Source organism: Pongo abelii, chromosome 11 (genome assembly GCF_028885655.2).
Source record: "Pongo abelii isolate AG06213 chromosome 11, NHGRI_mPonAbe1-v2.0_pri, whole genome shotgun sequence".
NCBI lineage: Eukaryota > Metazoa > Chordata > Mammalia > Primates > Hominidae > Pongo > Pongo abelii.
The window spans coordinates 16,752,861-16,773,459 of NC_071996.2; the positions used below are offsets into that span (position 1 = coordinate 16,752,861).

General features: G+C 45.4%; 2 pseudogenes; both read right to left on the reverse strand.

Annotated features, from left to right (window-relative positions):
* Window positions 1-20,599, reverse strand: part of LOC100445466 (double homeobox protein A-like) — a 57,184-nt pseudogene that overhangs the window by 7,989 nt on the left and 28,596 nt on the right.
* LOC129057912 (collagen, type I, alpha 1a-like) lies at window positions 1,926-13,793 on the reverse strand (annotated as a pseudogene).

Consider the following 20,599-nt stretch of genomic DNA (forward strand, 5'->3'; position numbering starts at 1 on the left):
TTATGAGGGTGCAGAAGGAGCAAAAATAGAAAAGTGTGCTCTACTTTTACATGTTACCAAAGGACAGAGGATACCACCAAGGATTTAGAAAACTGTTAAGTGAGGACTTATTCTTCTTAATAGCCTTTCAAACAAGGAATTTGAAAACAAGATTCTACTCATCCCACACCAAAATGTAAACAGATATATTATTTTCTATACTCCCAGGATAATTTTGGTTTTACTTAAGCATCACTATTGTCCTCAAATGTCAAGTAGAAAAATAAATGTGAATAATCCCACCACTAGCCTTGACTTGATGTTTATGCTATTTCATTTTTAAAATGACGTTTTAAAAGTTATAAATTAGAAACGTGGAAGTAGAATGGCTTCATGCAAGAAATACTGGAATAAGATCCCTGTTCTGGCCCCAGAGTCTTAGATAAGTCATTCAGCCTTTCTAAGCATCAGTTCTCCCATCTGGAAAACATGGGCATTCATCTCTATGGGAGCTGCTAGCTCTAACTGTCAGTGAGTTTCTGAAACTTGCCAGGAAGGAGCAGCCCTAGTCCGAGTGCATGCCACCCCTGTGCTCACCTTTTGCCTGCTTCTTATCCTTGAGGTAGCCTGCAGGCTCCTCCTCATTCATCTCCTAAGCCAGTGCTATCTGACAGCAGGGAATATGTTTCCAATTCTGGTCTCATCTGAAATAATTTTTTCCTGGAAGAAATATTACATCTATGACCTGCAAAGCATTATGCTCCTCTCTGTATTCCGGATATTGTGTTATTTTTTTAATATGGAAAAATTTACGATTTTTTTTTTTTCCTGAGATGGAGTTTTGCTCTTGTCACCCTGCTAGAGTCCAACGGCATGACCTTGGCTCACTGCAACCTCTGTCTCCTGGGTTCAAGTGATTCTCCTTCCTCAGCCTCCTGAGTGGCTGGGATTACAAGTGCCTGCCACCACGCCTGGCAAATTTTTGTATTTTTAGTAGAGATGAGGTTTCACCATTTTGGCCGGGCTGGTCTTGAACTGCTGACCTCAGGTGATCCACCAGCCTCAGCCTCCCAAAGTGCTGGGATTACAAGTGTGAGCCACCGCTCCCAGCAGGATTATGTCTTTTTACATGAGAAAAATTTCTTGAGATCATAAGGAAAAAAAAATCCCTGAGCCAAAAAAGTCAACCAAGAAGAAAAAGAAAGTGAGAAGTAAGAAAAATATGTATTTTAAAGAAAGTGAAGTGGGCATAGCAATCACATTGAAATCTGGGTATAGAACAACCTTCATCTCTAAAATTTATATTTACTCAACCACTATGCTAAGCAAGGTTGTGGTAGGAACACCTACCACCTATTCTAGGCCACATGTCTCTTATGGGCAAAAAGTAAAGCAAAGCCATAGTTGTGGTTTGATATTTTGGATGTATTAATTCTCATTTCAGCATTTGCATAGTCTCACATTTTGGAAAACAAAATTGTGGTGATTTCACTTGTCTCTCCATATCTGATTATACTCAAAACTGGGAAACAAATGTAGACTAAAGAAGCAAATACTAAAGAGTGAAATCATGCAGGTTAAACAGATACTCTTTCTCAGGGAAAAGTCACTTACCCATCATGCACTGATATATTGTTGTGAGTTTATATGGTTTAGTGTATTTACAACTGGACTAAATTTACATGATTCACTGTGTACTGTAGAATATAATTAAATTGACATTTGCTGGTACCGAATAAATTTGCCTATCAGTGAAAGAAATGATGAAAATAAAGTCTGAGGCCAGATAATTCCATTGGTTACCAATTTATATCTTCAGCTCTACACCAAAGCAAATATTACAACTCCGAACAAGCAAACAGGTGAAGAAGACATTTGCTGTAACCTCAGTTGTCAGAGAATGCATTTGTCTCTGAAAACATTTGTATTGGGTTTTTTGTTGTTTGTTTTTTTTTGTCACGCTGTACTTTATTTAAAGGTGGCCACAGCTTTAAAGTATGAGTTCATTTCGTACAACCAGAAATGGAAAAGGAGTCAGTCAAGGTGGGGTAAAAGTTTCTAACAAAGTCTAAAGCATAGTTTTATATAACTAATAATAAGGACACAATATTTAGGTTACTTAATTCCCAAACTGAGGTCACTAAAACTTAAGAATATCTGCCAAAACTTAAGCGAAATCTCAAAGAGAAACTTTAAAAATAACATTTTATTTTTGATCATTCAAAATGTTTCACTCAATATTCTGAGCCTAAACGTATAGGTGAGTGCTTTCTCCATCTTTGCACATATGAAGTGCGCCTGAACCATAGCCCCATATTTTCTCAAACACCATCACACTCATAGAACAGAAAGGAAAAGGCAGTTTCACCAGGTAGCCCCCATAAGCCTCTCCCTGGGGTCCTCCCCAGCACCTGCTAAACTTGGGTGGCCTGATTCCAGGGGGCTGGATAATGAGCTGGCAAAATAAACCCAGAAGAACAGTAATTGCAGACAAAGAAAAACTCAGGTTCCAGCGCAGATAAAGAGCCCATACCAGTGCTTTTGATATTAGCTGCAGTTAAGGGGGCAGGAAAGGCTCCCACTCTACGGCCGGTGGTGTGGTCAGCTCAGCGCCGCCACCTTGGCAGGCTCCATCCCACCATCACCCTCCCAATCAGGCTGATAGTGTCTCCTTATGCCAAGTGGAAGGAACTGCAATCAAAATCCGACACGACCTGCAAATCATCTGGGGCCTTGGGCTACTGGTTAGGCCAGTAGGGCTGTGTATCAACTGATTAAACCCATTAATAACTGGCAGCACAGCATGGCCTCCTTCTCGACAAATTACGATGCTGATCCCCAGATTCGGCCATCCATGCCCATGGTCTTTTGTCCTTACGCTTTCAAAACGCCTCCCCTACTTCATGCTTTCTAGTCTTGAGGACTTGGCTTAAACATGCTTCTGAATTGCTGCTCCCTCTGGTTGACAATTCTTTTTTTTTTTTTTTTTTTTTTGGAGACGGAGTTGCTCTTGTCGCCCAGGCTGGAGTGCAGTGGCGCGGTCTCGGCTCACTGCAACCTCCGCCTCCCGGGTTCTAGCAATTCTCCTGCCTCAGCCTCCTGAGTAGCTGGGATTACAGGCGTCCGCCATCACGCCTAATTTTTGTAATTTTAGCAGAGACGGGGTTTCACCATGTTGGCCAGGCTGGTTTTGAACTTCTGACCTCAAGTGATCCACCCGTCTGGGCCTCACAAAGTGCTGAGGTTACAGGCGTGAGCCACCGCGCCCCACCGACAGTTCTTTACACTGTTCTACAGTTGGGGCGGAGCGGGAGACACCACGGAGCCCACCTCTGCAGGAGGCATGGCTTGGCAGAAGGGAGAGACACCAGCCAGAGGAAGGGTGCACTTTGGGCACCGAACTTCAGGTAAAGTGCTCTGGGTCAGGCGTCTCCTCCAGAGTGGTCTGTTTAAAGTTAAAAAGGTCGCCTTCAAAATAGTTGTAAAATCTGTACACTTACCCAGACATACACATTTTTCGAGACAGGGTCTTGCTCTGTCGCACAGGCTGGAGTGCAGTGGTGCAGTCGCAAGCCATCTTCCTGCCTCAGCCTCCGAAGAGCTGCGACCACGGGCCCGCACTACCACACCCGGCTAATTTGTTTTCTGTTTGTTTTATTTGCGTTTGTTTGTTTCGTAAGGATGGAGTCTGCCTGTGTTGCCCAGGCTAGTCTCGAACCTCTGGGCGCAAGGGATCCTCTCTCCTCTGCCTCGCCAGGTGCTGGGGATTCAGGCTTGAGCCTCCACGCCCGGCCCTATTAATTATTCTTAAAACATGTAAAGGACACAGCATTTGGGGTCAGTGCAGCATTTGCAGTGGCTGCTCTAGCTTCGGGGCAGGCAGGTCACCGCGTGGGCCCAGTGCCTACTGGCCCGGCCGCCCTGCAGGTCAGCTCAGGGGGATGCTCTGGAGAACCCTGAGCCCACCTCCTGCGTCACGCCCAACCTCGGGTACCCAGGCCCAGCTTCCGAGGCCCTGCTCCCAGCGCTGTCCCGCCACAGCCCCGGGCTGCACTCCCCCAGGCAAAGGCGCCACCGGCGTGTCCAGCGCAGCCTCTTCCTCCAGGCGGCCCATGTGAGTCAATGGAAAGGACAGTGGCGGGCGGAGCAGCCGCCTAGGACATCGCGGAAGCCTCCTGAGGGGACTTCCACGGCTTGTCCCAGAAGATTCTACAACAGCCTGGCACTGAGAGTTCAGTTATAATATTTTCTGCCAGTTTTTCCCAGCCCGGCCCCCAAGCGTCTGATTTTAAAGTTATCGCCTCAGACTCCGTGGGGAGTCCCCTGCAAGGGCACTAGGTCCCCGACACCTGCCAGGGAATGAATCCCCGTCCCAGGAGGAAGGCGTGGCGGGGGCGGAAGAGACAACCACACCACCTGTGACAGTGGCCAAGCTTTAGAGGCCCCGCGTGCCTGCCAGGCGCCTGAGCCCACACCGTCCACGCTTCCCTGCCCCGGCGGGAACCAGCTGTTCTCCCTGCATGGGCGAGGGCGCGGGGTCACCCCCCGCCGGGCCGACCCCACGCGTGAGCTCCAGAATCCCCTTCCAATCGCCCGGTCCCGGGAGCGCAGGGAGCCTGACTCTTGCCTGCCAATAACGAAACCATCACGGACAGAAGGAAAGCGGGGCAAGGCTGGGAAGGGAGCGGCTTTAATCCGGGGTCCGCCCCCTTCAATTCTCCAGGGCAGCGGTCCCGAAAGTGGAGTTGGGACGGGGATTGAGGCTGAGCTCGCTGCTTCTTTGTTTTCCGGGTCTCGCGCCTCTGAAGCGAACTGGGCCTGGAGGGGTGCTGGGGGTCGAGAGAGCAGGGTTGGAGGGTGACCGAGGGAAAGCTGGGGCCGGCCCCTGGGCCCCGGTCGGAGGCGGATTCCGAGGCGAAGCAGCTGCCTGTCCCTGCCTCACCCACTGTGTCCACCCAACAGCTCCGCCCTAGACTCGCGGGTTGCGGAAGCGGCGGTTCCGGTTGTGATTATAACCCGGAGCGCTGTCTCTTTGGAACCTGATTCCCAACTCCGCTCAACAACCGGGAAGCCGCGACCTCGAAGCCCTCCGTGCTTCTCCATCGATATCGGGGCCGCCTCTCTCGCCTGCAGCCCACGCCTTGGCCCCCCGGGGGCAGCGCAGCGAGGCAGAAAGCCCCCTGCATCCCGAGAGTGGGGGGCAGCCCCCAGGCTAAGGACCTGCGACTTCGTGGGACGCCGGTGTCCGCCCCTGCGCCCCTCCAGGGAGCAGAGGCGGCTCTGGAAGTCGGTTTAGGGGGGAGACCGCGACTGGAGGGGCGCAGAACGCTCTTCCCAGCGTCCCGGGCCCCGCCAGCACAATTTTAAAACCAGGGGCGAAATCCGAGTCCTGCCGCCCCGCGGGGGGTGGAGCGTGACCGCCTCACTGCGCGCTATCTCAGGCTCCGCCCGCTTTTGCGCCAGGAGGCTGCCCGGTGAGTGCCAGGGCTCTGTGGTCCCCAGAGGGCTCCCGGGAGTCTCCTGGCCACGGCGGGAACCGAGCTGGACGCCCGGACGGCGCCGAGGTCGTTTCTCTGCCCCCGCCCCGTGGCCGGAGCCGCAGCCCTGCCTTCTTGCCTCCCGGCCGGACCGCACGAGAGCCCCCGGCCCTGGCGGGAAACTCGCAGGCCCCGGGCAGCCGGGGCCGCAACTGCGACGAAGAGGGGCCTGGCGCGCACATGGGGTGCCCCGCGGGAGCCCCGGCCGCCTCGTGCACTTCTCGCCCACGACGGTGGCCGGCGGTGGCCTCTGCTTCCTGGACCCACGAACAAAGCTGGAGATGCGGCTTCGGAGTCGGCCCTGGGACCTGCTTCTTCTCTTGGCTTCGGGCCCGCAGCCCAGGGTGTTCCCTCCGGATGGGTGGCCAGGGCTGGCGGGGCGTGTGCGACGCCGGACCCCAAGCCCGGCAGCAGCGGCCGCCAAGCATGGCGAGGAGCAGCGCGAGCCTCTCCCCACCATGGCCAGGGACAGTGGGCGTAGGGTGGGAGCCGGCTGGGACATCCAGGTGGGATCGGCCACCGCTCAGGCGCTGTCCCAGGCGGACGCGGCTAGGGCCAGGATCAGCACCGCGCAGGCTGCCAGCTCAGTGAGCAAAGAGAGGGGCCCCGGTTTATGCCAAAAACGTGTCTTCTCCAACCTCCTACTTAAGCCCCTGTCTCATATGCTGGTTCCTGTCTCTAATAGATCCTGGGTGCCTGGGACCAGAGACTTGGCCCATTCTCCCCAAGCTCAGCCGCAGGCTTCAGGGACCTGGGCAAAGTGTGGATAACCCTGCCCACCTTTTGGAGACGAAGGCCGGTTGCTCCCCTAGCCTCCACTGTGGCACTAGAAGGCAAGGGCAGCCAAGCGGATCGCTGCTTTCATCTGCACCACCACACCCCCTCCGGCAGGTGATGAGATGGGCAGTGACGGGTGGGTTCCCTATTCCCTGCACCATATTCCCTGCCTGTCACCACTCCTGGCTGCCCAAGTAGCAAAGCAAAGTCACAATGACAAGATCCAGAGGGGGAAGTCTCCAGCTAGAGATGGTGCCACTGTCACAGGGCACCAGAGCAGCAATGTGACAGCTTCTCATGGGGGCGGACTCTGTCCCCAGTCCCTACCCCACCCTGGCTTGATCCTTGTCGGTGTCTCTTTGCCTTGCCTTTATCTCAGCCTGGCTTCCCTTCCAGGCAGCTCTGAGTGGCTCTTGGTCCACACTTGTCTCCATCTCTCCTTTCTCTTCCCAACTCCCTAAACTCAGGACCTAGTCACTCCTGCTCCACACACACACACACTGACACACGCACTTTCTCACTCTCACCACACTCTTACACACACTCCCACCCTGCCTTAGGAAACAAGTTTCCCTCCCAGAACCTTTATTAAGACCTATGGGGAATGACCGAGATCTGGGCCTGTGAGCCAGCTTGTGTGTGTGCAAAGGTGTGAGCCTGTAAGCATCCACGTGGCTGTGGAAATTAGAAAGCATGTGTGTACACACGCGAGTGACAGTGAAGTGCTCAGAGTTGAAACAGTGTATGTTTGGGGTCAGTGTGGCCTTGGCTGTGTGGACACACAGGTGAGCTGTGGCGAAGGTGGAGGGATGTGAGTGACTCTGAGTGTGGAAGCTGAGCCCAGGGCAGATGGACAAATGCATCCTTTGAGCTCCTTTAGAGGCTGCCACTCCACACCTTGTTCAACTACTCCCTCTTTGTCATCCTGGGCTCCCTCAAATCAGGATGGGATGCAGGAAGGGGGAGTGAAGCTGGTGACCTCTGGGAAGGGGCCTGTCTGCTTCCTGGGCCTGTCAGCCACTGATCTGTTCCATGTTCCTATAAATACTTACAAATCCCAGCTGCTGAGGAGCAAGACATCCTCCACCAGCCAGTTGGGGCTCCTGGCCTGGAGCTATGAAGCGAGACACATGGGGGAGGGTAGGGGGGACCGCATCAGAGGTTGGCATCAGGGACTCCTGAATTCAGCTCTTAGTTTTGCCAAAGGTTAGCCTGGGTGCCCCAGTATGTCTTCATCAGGAACTGCAGAGCCAGAAATAGCATCCACGCCTCTGCCCCAGGAAGCAGCCCTACCTCTGCCTGAAGAGAGAGACTCCCGCCTCCACAGCCAGCTTTCTGCCTTCTAGTCACATCTCTCAAGTAGAGGTAAAGGGAGGGGTCTTCTTGCTTTTTTTTGCAGTGGGGGGGAGTATCTCACTGTGTTGCCCAGACTGTTCTCTAACTCCTGGCCTCAAGTGATCCTCCTGCCTGTAGCTCCCAAAGCACAGCAATTACAGGTGTGAGCTGCCACACCCAGCAGCTTCTTACTCTTTAAATGCCACACAAAATTCTCCTGGAGTTCCTGGAGGGGACTGTCTCTTTGAACTCAAAATCTTTCCCAGGACACCTTGATCAATCCTTCAGGCTCTTTCTGGATTGGAGGCAAAAGAAACTGCAGCTCGGTGACTCCCCCTTTGCAAGGGCCCCCTCTGCAGCACTTGAGGGGAGCGAAAGCATTTTCATTTGGCCTCATGCCCAGCTGCAGCCAGCTCTTTCACTTCTGGAGCTGGGGTGGTTGTGATAACCTGGAGGAGGGGGAATTAGTTGGGATGACTCACTTGCCCCAGCCCATCAACCCTGGCCTAGGCTTGTGGCCAGACACCTGGTTAAGCACTCCAAGAGAGCTTCCTTTCTCAGGAAGACAATGATTATTGATTATTGATCCTCTATACCCACTTCCCAGGATACTGTCAGGCACACCACAGGCCCTTGGGCATTTTTGTGGCATCATCAGCCTTATTCCTGGATCACCATGTCAAGCTTTCCCAATAGCAGTTGGTGGCAAACTCCAACTCCTAGTGTCAGAAGGCATCACAAGGAGGCCTGGGCCTCCCAGCTCAGGCAAGCCCAGCATGGACACAGAAACCCCTGACACTGAGCCAAGATCTTTTCCCCCTGTCTTGACTTGAAATTCGGATATATTGATGTTGAGCCCTCCTGGCCCGCAGTGGGGCCCCCCTTAGCCTTACACAGGTAATGCCTATATCATGGCCTAGGCTTTTCCAAAAAGCCAGACTCTGGGAAGGACCTGGAGTGGAGGGAAAAACCAGGCAGAGGTAACCCCATGAGGGGCTCTGGCTGCTGTATGTGACTCCCTGTTGGAAACTTGCCCCTAACAGGGCATGAAAGCCAGGCAGGCAGGGGCTCCTGCTCTGCCAGAGGCTGGAAATCAGGACTGCAGCTTCCCATCTTACTCTGGGGATGCAGGTCAACTGTTTTCCCTCAGATGAGAGATGCTGAGGTTCCAATTTTATAAGATGAGAAGAAGGGCTGAGGTGATGCCCATTCTGCCACTTTGCTGAGTCCAGAGCTGTGATGAAGAGGGAGAAGTCATAGGACAAAGAAGGGGGCTCAGGCACCCGGGAGTTTTCCTTGGCATAAGTCAACTTGCCCCACCCCTGAGAAAACTCTGACCTCAGCTGCCAGGGAGGAAAGCAGGGGCTTGGGAGGAGGGGACAGGGAGAGGGAACAGTCTGGTGCTCTGTGCTCTGGGAGAGAAGTCTGATGGCGGCACTGACTCAGGAAGGGTTAAGAATATTCCTAAAATAGCCAAGCCACAGCCTAAGCCAGTTCATGAATGCCTCTTCCGGAGAGCAGATCTGTAGCAGGAAAATTCAGCCTGATCTTCGCCCCACTGCCGGCCGCCTGGCCCTGGCTACTAATTAAGTCTCCCACTCTGTCCCCTTCACCCACTCCTGTCCTAGTGGGGATGGGGTAGTAGTCAGAGGGGCCAAATCTCCCCAATCAACAGGGAACTCCAGCTGGGACCAGGAGTACTGGGCCCCAGTGCCCACCCCCCCCCCATCCACACTCCTGGTCTGAGTCAGGTAGGAGGACTTGGGGAGACAGACAGGCAAAGTGCAGGCCTTGTGCATGGGATGGAGGGTGCCAGAAGAGAGCAGCCAAATTCTCCCACCCACACACATGAATCGCCAGCCATGATCAGGTAGGACCTCCAAGATCCTCCTCAAATCCTACCTTCTCCTAGCCCTGTGTTCCCTTTTACTTAGAGCATCTTGGAGTGAGATGGGCAGGGAGGGGTCGAGGGAGTCCCTTCATGAACAAACCATATCTTTGTTTCAGGGGCAGGACTGGGTACATAATTTGCAGGACCCGGGGCCAACTGAAAATGTGGAGCCTGTTGTTCAAAAATTGTTGAGAATTTGAAGGCAGTGACAACATAGCACTAAACCAAGTTCAGGTCCCCTCTGATAGTGGGGCTTTTGCCACTGCACAGGTGGCACCTCTATGAAACCAGCGTTGTGCAGGGGTTTGGTTTAATGAACATTTACTTAGCGCCCACTGCTCAGCTCTTCTGGCTCTGTAATATGGTGTCGCTCTGTGTCTGCATCCAAATGTCATTTTGAATTGTAATCCCCACGTGTTGGGGGAGGGGCCTCTTGAGAGGGCATTACATCATGGAAGTGGTTCCCACATGCTGTTCTTGTGATACTGAGTGTGCTCCCACGAGATCTGATGGTTTTATAAGGGGATTTTCCCCTCTTCGTTCTGCACTTCTCGCTCCTGCTGCCATGTGAAGGATGTGTTTGCTTCCCCTTCCACCATGATTGTAAGTTTCCTGAGGCCTCCTCAGCCATGTGGAACTGTGAATTAAACTTCTTTCCTTTATAAATCACCCAGTCTCGGGTATTTCTTCATAGCAGTGTGAAAATGAACTAATAAACTCTGTGACCTCAGAGACTCCCTCTCAGTGACCCTGTTCTCAAATGTATGAAGATGGGTGCTCAAAGATCTCTCTCTAAACATGGAACGGGGCCTGTCTGAAGACATAAGTGATTAACTTCTAATCTATAACTAAGGTCTGAGTCCTGAAGACCTTCCTCTGGAGGCTCAGTAAATGTAGTTAATCTAGATGGGTCCAGGTGCTGCAGGTGATTACCTTTATCTTGTCTCCTGCAAAATCATGGAGGTTTGGGAAGTTCCTTTAGACCCCCTCTCTTATGGAGGTTTGTTTTCTTCTTTTTTCTTTCCTGCCAGGACAAACTGAATTCTGTGACAGTTTGTGTAGCATTTTTGAGTTTATTGCCAAAAATTGAGGCTCAAGTTTGTAGACTACATTTTTTAATAAAATAAAACTTTCTAGACAAAGAAATGCAGGTGAAACTGTTCCTTTGATACCATTTCCCAAATCTACACAGAGTTGATAGCAAATTTTTCTCTTTATCTTTCCTTAAATTGTATATAATCATATAAATGCTCTTAAATTCTTAGTGCAACCAAGTGGATTGTCATTACAGAGAAGGTCCTTAGCATAGAGCACAAATGTTCCCACTGTCAACTGGGCTGTGTTCACAAAGCACCCAGAGCTGGCCTTCAACTTCCACTCCTCAGTTCCTTTGCCTACCTTCTCTATTTCTAAAATAGGGAAGGTATTTGTCTTTCTAATATTTAATAAATGGCATTTATTATCATTCTGCCTACTGAATTTCACTTGTCTGTCTGGTAATATCCTACTCCCGTAAGAATCAATGAGTTCTTGGTGTACATATTGGTCTAAATTTGCCTCCTCTTTGAACCTTTTTCCAGTTTTCCAGGCAAGGCTGATTTATCTATTTATTCTATGTTTCCATAACAATCTTTCCAAACATAATACCGTAAAAAGAGAGCTGATTCATCATGTCCTGTCTGTTTCCCTCTGGAGACTTTGGAGCCAATGTGAGGGTATAGGTATGCTCCTGTATAAGCTCTTTGGTCGCCTTTGTCAGTTTAGGACAGTTCTCAGTACATAATTGTTCTCAGGTGCCATTAAACTAGACCTGAATAATTGAAGGATTGAAAGTGTTCAGAAATCACCAGGATGCTCCAATAATTCATCCTAATTAGGGATATGGGGATAGTTTGCATGAGAAAGAAGTTTTTCTTTTTAACGAAAAGTTAAAATTCAGCAGGCAGAATGAAAATAAGTGTTAATAATTTTTTATTTTAAAATATTCATGTTTTACTATTTTGATATAATTTTTAAAGAAAAAGGCAGAAACCACTGCTTATTAGAAGGCAGATTTTATGGATTTTATACCCCTAGACTTGTTGCATATCAAACCTATGTAAAAACATCTATAAATCAAATCATTAATTGCACCTAGTATAATAATTCTATATATGGAGATAATGTTTGATTCTTCAGGAGCTTTAATAACTTGAAGGCTATTCGACTGCTTTAAAATTATTTCTCATTGTATTTGTTTATATTGTATCATTAAGCAAAAGTACAGAGTAAGCAATTAGTGTGATTCATTCCTCTTCTATAATACAGTAAAGCACTGCCTCCGTAGACCAATTCTCTGGGATCCCTGGAAAACAACTGGCATCCAGCAAGTCTTGACCCCTCTTTAGAAAGCCATGGAGAAACTGGAGGCAATTCCATTAATTATTTGCCCTCTAGAGGCAATTCTGTTAATTACCCTCCCTTCCCTATCCATGACACAATTTCTCCAGTTACATGCAGAATGCTGTTATGTGTCTCCTGGCCAGACCCCTTATTTCATAAATGTGGAAATTGAGGCCATGAAGGATGAGGTGATTGTTCACAATCCACATGGCTAGTTAGTTCCCAGAGCCTGGCCTGGACTTCTCTCTTGTTCTAGGGCCTTGAGTTCTCTCCCTCTTCTTTAGTACATATGGCCAGAGGTAACATAATCTGCCTACCATATTTGCATTTGGAGTGCATCTGTTTTGCTTTCATTTAATCTTGTTGAGATGGTTTGCTTGTTGACCTACTCAGTCAGTTATCTTTTCACCTTTGTGAGTTGACAGCTTTGTGTATTAAGTCTGTAAAACTTTGCATCTTGGAAAGTGACATAATCTGCAGCAGACCCATGCTGTTTTTAGATGCATCTTAATTGTGGTAGTGATAGTGACTGAGAAACTTTACATGTTTTTCTGTGCTCTTTCAGAATATGCCTTCTAAAGTCAACTAGAGGTGGAGTCAAAAACAACAGAATACTATATTTTTGTTTCTCTGATTTAGGTAAAATACCTCTTTTCTGACAAGACTAGGACTCTTACATAGACTACCATGAACTAAAGGAAGCACAACATTGCCAGAGTAACCTGTGGTACATGTATTAATCACTTACTGAACATTTTACTTGCATTCTTTCAAGAAAATGAGTTTATTTTTAGATACTTAGTCAAATCTTGACTTTCTGATGTTTTGAAATAATATTTATAATAGATTTAGGTATTTCATTAATATTGAATGTATTTAAAACTAAATGCATCCCAAAGGAAACTGAACCGTTAAAACATGGTTTATTTCTGCAAAAATTAACCTAGTGAGAAATCCCAGGGAATCTGCACATTTGCGTTTTCTATCTAACAGTTATGAATTTCTTAGTGTATGTTTTGATCAGGCTGTCTTTTGATCACAGTTTTGTGACCACTCTGTTATTCCTCTCTCTGGCAGTCATTTCCCAGAATTGACAAGGAATTCATCCTGAGATGATTTCTGCTAAGTAAATCCTAGCACTTCTTGACACTTTAGAAAAGGCTTTGGAATAATTTTATATTAGCATTTCTCACCTGCATATTTTTACATGTAAATATAAGCTGCAAATGCATTACTTTGAAAGACAGCCAGGATAAAATTTAAAGAAACATGGTTTTAGAAGTCCAATGGTAGTATAAGATTTCACAAAAAAACAGACTGCTCTTCATTCAGTACTTCCTATTTACTCCCCAGACACAGCCAACGTCAATATTTTTTACTTAAAAAATGTATTTTTATATTTCAAAATAACATGTTTATGTGACCTGTCTCTCACCCATCCTGTCCCACTCTGGCTTTACCCCCTTCAGAATATTTAAAATTTTCGGAGTATACTTAGCATATACCATTCCAATCATGAATCTTGGGGTAGGCTTATTTTTTTTTAATTTATGCATTTAATAAACCCCTAGTGGTACATGTCTGTTTTTCTTGTTAATTCTTGGAAATGTCTTTCTATTGTTTCTATAATAATTTTCTTCCCCTCTAGCTTCCCTTTTTCTTCTGGATCTCTTGTTAGGTATTGAACCTCTTGAGTTGATTTTCTAATTTTTGTCATCTCCCTCTCTCATTTTCTGTATTTTGTGTTTAATTTTCTGGTATCTAATTCACCTTGATTTTCTATCTTTCTGGTGACATTTTCATATGCTCTCACATTTACAGTTGTCGAACACCTTCTCCTGACCTTGCCCTTGTGTTCTGTTTACTCTGCCCACCTCTTCGATTCTCCCCATTGCTACCTGGTGTTTTGGTTTCTTTTTCTTTTCCTTTCCTTTTTTTTTTTTTTTTTTTTTTGAGACGGAGTCTCGCTCTGTAGCCAGGCTGGAGTGCAGTGGCGCGATCTCAGCTCACTGCAACCTCCGCCTCCCGGGTTCAGTAGCTGGGACTACAGGCACATGCCACCACACCCAGCTAAATTTTGTATTTTTAGTAGAGACTAAACATATATTTCACCACGTTGGCCAGGATGGTCTCGATCTCTTGACCTTGTGATCCGCCCATCTCGGCCACCCAAACTGCTAGGAATACAGGCGTTAGCCACTGCGCCCAGCCTTGGTTTCTTAATTTTGTTTTATAAGCTTTCTTCAAAGGCCTGGTCATCATTTGCTGTGTGTTTATATATTTTTATTTTTTCAGTGAGCAAAATACATGTAACATAAAATGTATCACATTAACTATTTTAAGTGTACAATTCAGTTGCTTTAACTATATTCATAATGTTTTGTAATGATTCCCACCATTCCTCTCTAGAACTTTTTCATGTGAAGCTCTGTACCTGTGAAACAGTAATTCCTAACTCCTGTCATCTTCCAGTCCCTATTAACCACCATTCTACTTTCTGCCTCTATGACTTTGCCTATCTTAGGTACCTCATATAAGTGGAATCATATAGTATTTGTCTTTTTGTGTTTGGCTTATTTCCATTAGCATAATGTATTCAAGGTTTCATTGTTCATCCACATTGTGAAATGTGTCAGAATCTCCTTCCTTTAAAAAGGAATAATATTCCAATAATATTCCATTGCGTGCATGTATCACATTTGTTTAGCCATTCATCCACCAGTGGGCATGATGTTGCTCCCACCTTCTGGCTACTGTGAGTAATGCTGCTGTGAACATTGCTATGCAAGTATCTTTTTGGGTCCCTGCATTTAATTCTTGGGGCTATATACCTCAAAGTGGAATTACTGGGTCATATAGTAATTCTATGTTCAACTTTTTGAGGAACCGCTGTGCTGCTCTGTTGAGCAGTCCACCACTTTACACTACTATTAGTAATGCACAAGGGTTTCATTTTCTCCATATTTCAACACTTTTTATTTTCCATCTTTTGTTTGCATTATAATTGCCATTTTAATGGGTATGAAGTTGTACCTCATTGTGATCTTGCTTTCCACTTCCCGTATGACTTGTGATATTTTCTGCACATATTTTAAGGTTTATATACTAACAAAGCCGATTACTAGGGGTGTGTGTGTGTAGAAGAACTGTGTGGCTGCTGAGTGGCTTCCCTGTGGGATGATCAGCCAGAACCCACTATTGTATCAGGAAATCCCCAGATGTCACCATCTATGGGTCTTTTGTTTTTATGGGTACACAGTAGGCATATATATATTTATGGGGTTCATGAGATATTTTGATACAAACATATAATGCATAATAATCACATCAGGGTAAATGGGTTACCCATCATCTCAAACATTTATCATTTCTTTGTATTATGAACAATTCAGTTATACGCAGTTATCTTAAAATGTACAAAAAACTATTGCTGACTATAGTTACCCTGTTTGTGCTATCAAATAAAAGATCTTATTTTTGTACCTATTAACCATCCCCACTTCCCCCCACTGACTACACTTCCAAGCCTCAAGTAACAACCATTCTACTCTATCTTCATGAGTTTAATTGTTTTAATGTTTAGCTCCCCCAAATAAATGTGAACGTACAAAGTTTATCTTTCTGTGGCTGGCTTATTTCACTTAAAATAATATCCTACAGTACCATTCCATGTTGTCACTAATTACAGAATCTCATTCTTTGTTACAGCTGAATAGTACTCCATTGTATATAAGCACATTTTCTTTATCCATTCATCTGTTGATGGACACTTAGGTTGCTTCCACATCTTGGATATTGTGAATAGTAATGCAATAAACATAGGAGTGCAGTTATCTCTTCGATATACTGATTTTCTTTTTTGTGTATATACCTAGCAATGAGATTGCTGGATCATATGGCAGCTCTAATTTTAGTTTTTTGAAGAACCTCCAAATTGTTCTCCATAGTGGTTGCACTAATTTACATTCCCACCAACAGTATGCAAGGGTTCGCTTTTTTCCATATCCTCACCAGCATTTGTTATCACCTGTCTTTTGAAAAAAAAGCCATTTTAACTGGGGTGATATGATATCTCTTCATATTTCTGATTTGCATTTCTCTGATAATCAGTGATGTTGACCATCTTTTCCTAAGTCTGTTAGTCTTTTGTATTTCTTCTTTTGAGAAATATCTATTAAGATCTCTTGCCCATTTTCAAATCAGATTATTAGATTTTTCTCTATACAGTTGTTTGAGCTTTTTATATATTCTGGTTATTAATCCCTTGTCAAATGGATAGTTTGCAAATATGTTTCCCCATTTTTTGGATTTTCTCTTTGTTAATTGTCTCTTTTGCTGTGCAGAAGCTTTTTAACTTAATGCAATCCCAATTGTCCACTTTTGCTTTGGTTGCCTGTGCTTGTGGGGTATTGCTTAAGAAATCTTTCCCGAGTCTAATGTCCTGGAGAATTTCCCCAATGTCTTCTTGTAGTAGTTCAACCTACCAAGATTAAACCATGAAGAAATTCAAAACCTGAACCGACCAATAACAAATAATGAGATCAAAGCCTTAATAAAAACTACCAACAAAGAAAATCCTGGAAGCAATAGCTTCACTGCTGTATTTTACCAAATATTTACAGAATAACTAACACCAATCCTACTCAAACTATCCCAAAAAATAGAGGAGGGAGGAATATTTCAATGCCTGATACTTAAACCCAAGACACATTAAAAAAGAAAACTACAGACCAATATCCCTATGGAAAATTGATGCAAAAATCCTCAAGGAAATTTACAAACAAAACAAATCCACAACATATTGAAAATTATTCATAATGACTAAGTGGAATTTATGCCAGGAATGGAAGGATGGTTCAAAATACGCAAATCAATGTGATCATCATATCAACAGAATGAAGGACAAAATTTATATAATAATGTCAATTGATGCGGTAAAGCATTTGATAAAATTCAACATTTTATTGTAAAAACCCTTCAAAAAACAGGGTATAGAAGAAACATACCTCAACACGATAAAAGCCATATAAGACACTCCCACAAGTATAGTATCTTACTGAATGGGAGAAAAACTAAAAGCCTCTCTTCTAAGCTCTGGAACAAGAGATGCTCATTTTCACCACTCTGCCTCCTGAGTTCAAGCAATTCCCCTGCCCGAGCCTCCCTAGTAGCTAGGACTATAGGTGCATGCCACCACACCCGGTTAATTCTTTTTTTTTTTTTTTTTTTTTGTATTTTTAGTAGAGATGGGGTTTCACCGTGTTAGCCAGCATGGTCTCAATCTCCTGACCTTGTGATCTGCCCACCTCAGCCTCCCAAAGTGCTGGGATTACAGGTGTGAGCCACTGTGCCCAGGCCTTCCTGTCTTCTTCTAAGCTCTCCAAACTGTTCCAACCTCTGCCCATTACCCACTTCCAAAGCTGCTTCCACATTTTCAGGTATCTTTATAGCAATGCTCTACTTCCCAGTACCAATTTTCTGTATTAGTCTGTTCTTGCACTGCTATAAAGAACTACCTGAGACTGGGTAATTTATAAAGAAAAGTGGTTTAATTGGATCACGATTCTACAGGCTGCACAAGAAACATGGCTGAGGAAGCCTCAGGAAATTTACAATCATGGCAGGAGGTGAAGAGGGAGGTGACATGCCTTACATGGCTGAAGCAGGAGGAAGAGAGAGCAAAAGGGGAGATGCTACATACTTTTAAACAATCAGATCTGGTGAGAACTCACTACACAAGAATGGCAAGCGAGAAATCCTCCCCCATGATCCAATTACCTCTGCCCAGACCCCTCCTCCTATACTGGGGATTACAATTAGACATGAGATTTGAGTGGGGACACAAATCCAAACCATAAGGTTAGTATTAAAAGTTAATTGCCTTCCTATATACTAGCAATGAAAAAAATTGGAATTTGAAATTTCAAATACAATGCTATTTACATGAGTACCCCCAAAATGAAGTATGTAGGCATAAAGTAAACAAAATATGTACAGGATCTATATGAGGAAATCTTCAAAACTTTAATAAAAAAAATCAAAGGAAACCTAAATAAATTGATAGATATTTCATGTGCAAGGATAGCAAGACTCAGTACTGTTGTTAATACTCCCCTTCTTGATCTATAGATTCAACTCAACTCCAATTAAAATTCTAGCAGGTTATTTTGTAGATATAAACATATTTATTCTAAAGCTTATATGAAGACGCAAAAGACTCATAGTCAAAATGCTGAAGAATAACAACTCAAAGGACTGACACTACCCAACTTTAAGACTTACTCTCCAGCTAAATAATTGAGATAGCATGGCATTAGTGAAAGAACATGCAGATTGATCAATGGTTCAGAAGAGAGAGCCCAGAAATTGACCTATGCAAATATAGTTAGCTGAGCTTTGACAAAGAAGCAAAGGCAATTAAATCAAAGAATATAGTCTCTTCAACAAGTGGTGCTTAAAAATTGGACATCCATGTACAAAAAAAAAGAATCTAAGTTCAGACTTTACACCCTTCTCAAAAATTAAAACTCAAAATGGATCAAAGATCTAAATGTAGAATGCAGAATCACAAAGCTTCTAGATCAAGAATATCCCGGTGACCTTGAGTTTGGTGATGTATTTTTAGATACAGCTAAGTGTAGGTGCAGTGGCTCACACCTGTAATCCCAGTACAGGTGTAGCTCTAGGGAAGCTGAGAGAGGCAGATCGCTAGCACTCAGGAGTTTGAGACCAGCCTGGTCAACATGGTGAAAACTAATCTCTACCAAAAATACAAAAAATTAGCAGGTGTGGTGGTACGCATCTGTGGGGCCAGCTACTTGGGAGGCTAATGGGGGAGAATTGCTTGAGCCTGCGAGGCAGAGGTTGCAGTGAGCTGAGATTGTGCCACTGCACTCCAGACTGGGTGACAGAGTGAGACTCCATCTCTAAATAAATAAATAAATAAGATACAGTCAAAAGCACAATGCATGAAAGAAAAAACTTGGTACACTTTGATTATTCTGTTAGGAGGCCTATGTAATTTTTTTATTTTTGCAGTCAGTCTTCCTGTTTAGGTTTAGTATGTAAGTCCTGGTCTACTCTGTGGGCTGTGATTCCAATGACAATTTAATTTCAGAGCCTTCATGGTGCTATTTTGGTATGTTTGGCTTATCTGGTATCTCTGGGACTCTCCCACTGGTCCCTGCTGTTGCCCACCTGAGGGAACAGGGAGCTGCCCCAGGCTGGGCCACCTGCTGCAGTTAGGTGGGTGGGGAATGGTGGTTGTCTTGGTGTGCGGAGCTGGTTTTCTTGTTGTGGGGAAGATCTCCTTTGATCTGGGGGCATTGAGCCTGCCTGGGTTGCCTTCCATTGCTAGGTTGGGAGTTGGGAAACACTGGGCCTGGGTCACCTTCCTGTTGGATGGGGTCCAGGGAGACACCTGGCCACTATGCATTCCCTAGTCTAGAGTCCCTCAGCAGCCTTTTTCTTTCCACCTTTCAGAATTCTCCATTGATCATCTCGTCTCATTTCTAGAGTTTAGGTTACACTTCTTAGGAAGGAATAATGTGTTGTCTTCTCTAGACTGGAAATCCTCAGTGGTAGTTTTGGGTTGCAACTGTGCTAAAGGCAGAATTGGCATATTTGTGATGTCGAGTCTTTCTTTTCAAATGGGGGCATATCACTATTCAGTAGATAATATTTACAACACCTATTTCTTTGGGTTGAAGAATGTGGGTAAGGCAAGGAAAGTACTTAACGCAGTGCCTGGTGTGGAGAGCACTTACGAGTGTTGGTGGTGATGCTGTTCCTTTTGTCGCTTGGTAGCATATTAAAGCTTTTCTTCTTTTTTTTTAAAATAAAGTTCTGGTGTATTTCTTGTTAAGTTTATTCTTATTTTATCCTTTTTTGCTTTTATTACAAATAGGAGCTTCCTGTCATATCTTCTACCTGGTTCTTTGGCTGTTATGTGAAAATGTTTTAATAACCTTCTAAATGTTGCTCTCCTAAAGTTTTAACTTGCCTATTTCTTTTCATTTTTTAAGACAGGGTCTCACTCTTTCACCCAGGCTGGAGTTCAGTGACGCAATTATGGCTCACTGCAACCTCCATCTCCTGGGCTCCCAAAGTGCTGGGTTTACAGGCGTGAGCCACTGCACCCAGCCTTACTTGTCTTTTTTAAGAGTGGGATCTATAATTGAGCCCAGAGCTCCAAAAACAAATGAAGGAATGAATGAGTGAATGAGCTCTTCCCATGGGTTTGGTGTGATTTGAGGCTCTACTTTTAATCTAAATGCTATGTTTTATATAATCTAAGATTTCCCCTAGGTGTGTTACACGATTGTGTTGTATTGAACTTACATTGAGACTCCTTTTCACATGTGCTGGTACCATTGTGGAGCTTTCCTATTCACTCTGAACTATTCATTTGGGGGACAGAGATAGACCTCTGTGTCTCTCATAGTTTCCATTGGCTGAGTGCGGTGGCTCATGCCTGTAATCCCAGCAATTCGAGATTGCTGGTGAGGGTGAGGCGGGTGGATCACGTGGTCAGGAGTTTCAGATCAGCCTGGCCAATATGGTGAAATCACATCTCTACTAAAAATACAAAAATCAGCCAGGCCCGGTGGCATGCACCTGTAATCCCAGCTACTTGGGAGGCTGAGGCAGGAGAATTGCTTGAACCCGGGAGACAGAGGTTGCAGGGAGCTTAGATCAT